Below are 2409 nucleotides of genomic sequence, written 5' to 3' on the forward strand. Positions count from 1 at the left end.
GGTAGAGGCACATGCAGCAGGCGCCCGATCTGAGTTAGCACACAGGGAATACACTGTCTACAAGGCCTGAGGGTTCTGGAGCCTGGAGAGGCCGGGGTGGAGAGTCCAGGGGGCCTTCATAGTCCTGTTACAGCCAAGGCTGGGCTGTTCCCAGGTCTCTCCGCTGTCCTCACCAGGTGCCACAGGGTAGACCAGTGCTCATAATAATAACAGCAGCCACTACTGATGAAGCTACCAGGGTCTTGGTGTCCACCCTCTGTTCCAGTCCTCACCAGGCACCACTTGCTCCAGGTCCCACATTGGTGAGCAGGGCCGGGGCCTGCCCCTGGGCAGCTGCAGCCCTGCACAGGCAGTGGGCCTGGGCCTTGCCAGCCAGGAAGGGGAGCAGTGCACCTCAGAGGGCATCTCAGGAGCCTAAGTGCTTGCCCAGGCTCCCACTGGGGCAGGTGGGGGTATGGGGGTCATTGTAGCCTCAGGGAAAGCTGGGAGCCTGGAGCACGGAGATCTGGGGCAGCAGGAAACGCCCCAGAAGCTGCCAAGAACTAAAAATGTGAGAGGCTAAGTGGGTGGGGAAGGGGAGGAGGGCGCAGGGAGGGAAGGGGACAGAGGAAGGGGAGGGGAAGGGAGAGGGGGAGGGGGCGGTGATGGATTAGAGAGCAATCCAGCTAGGAGCAGCTCCTGCCTGGTGTGGGGGGAGGGAAGGGGGAAGTGGGGGAGGGGCGAATCTGGCCTCAGTCACAGCTCCCTAAACCCTGAAACTCAGATTCAAACCCTGAAACTCAGAGTCAGAGAATTCAATGAGGTGATGCCAGGGCACGCGTGCATGTCCTCCATGCCCCTGGGAGCTTGACAGTTAGACTGAGGAGTGGGATCTTGGGTCAGTTCCAGTCCCGGGCCCTTTTCCACATCACCTCATCCAGGCCCCATGCAGCAGTGGCACAGGATCTCCATTTCTCACGTGGGAATCAGGCATGCGGGCTGAGTTCTACTTGGGCAGCTTCATGGAACAGTGAAGTTGTCGGACCTCCAGAGCCCAGGTCTCAGGGTGAGCCTCACCTCCCCGGGCAGCCTTGCCATATCCAGAGTTTGTGCACCAGGGGCCTCCTGGCCCTACCCCTTAATCTCCTGGAAGCAGTGTAGCCACCCCTTTAAAAATGGGCTCGCCGTGGAGACCTTAGGACACCCAGTTAACTGTTGTATGTTAATTAGCTCTTGGCCAAAGTCAAGGCACCTTGGGAAGAACCCAACACAAGAATATTTCAAGTCAATGACATCATCATTATGTAGCTTAATGGAACGCAGGCCTGAATTCCCATTGGCCTGTCTGAATGGGTGTGGCACGTTAGGTTCTATGAGATGCGTGGCCAGCGCCAGCAGCTGGACCTATTGGGAAGGGAATCTGGATATCGGAAGGCTCCTTGGGACTTCCTTACCTTGGCTGGAATCCGGGCTGAGGTCTGGATCTTAGCATTGCACGGTCTGCCCAGAGGTTCCCAAGGACACTCAGAAGAAACACATGCAGTCATGGGTATTTCCCTTGAAAGGCAGATGCAATACATCACGCCTTTGCTTGGGAAAAGACAGAAGTGAGAATCCAGTACTGAGCGTTTCTTGAAAATGCAGTGCATTTAGCATCAGCCTGGGCTCATGGATACCCTCAGTGACGACCAGGCATTTTCATCAGGAGCACACGGGTGATGGGTGTTCCTCCTGCTCTGCTTGTTCTTGCTCTGTAGCACATCACCCAAAACGATTGGCTAAAACAACCATATTGATCTGCTCACAGGTCTGTGGGTCAGGAATGTAGGAAGGGCTCACTGGGCGGTCTCGCTGGGAGTGTCCCATTTGCTTGTGGTCTGATTTTGGGTGATATGTTCAAGATGGCACACTTCTATAGCTGCCGGTCCATGCTTACCGCCGTCCAGGAACTCAGCCGGGCTGTGGGCTGGAGCACCCACGGTGGCCCCTCCAGCGTGCTGCTCTCAGTGTTGTTGGACTTACTAATTGGCAGCCAGTTCCCCCCAGAGCCAGCTTTCCAAGAGGACCAGGCAAGAGCTGCTTGGTGTGTCATGGTGCACCTCAGAAGCCACACAGATGCACTTGCACTACACCCCACTGAACAAAGTGGTCGCCCGGAGGGTGCGAGAAGGTGGTCCGAGCGCCTTGGGTCCCTGCGTTTTCGGCAGATTTTGCGGGGAGGATCAGGGAGGGGAGAGGGACTCTGAGCGGAATGATCCGAGGGTCCCAGGATGGAGAAGTGCAGGAGTGTCTGGAGGGAGCCCGAGGCGGGAGAAGACGCGGGGGTCGTCGGGGAGGGGCGAGAATTGAGAGGGAAGTTGCTAGAACACCCCAGGAGGGCACCGCCCGTGGAGGGGGCACGGGGTGGGGGTTCCAGAGCGGAGGAGAGGC

Source organism: Myotis brandtii, unplaced genomic scaffold (genome assembly GCF_000412655.1).
Source record: "Myotis brandtii unplaced genomic scaffold, ASM41265v1 scaffold165, whole genome shotgun sequence".
NCBI classification, from domain to species: Eukaryota; Metazoa; Chordata; class Mammalia; order Chiroptera; family Vespertilionidae; genus Myotis; species Myotis brandtii.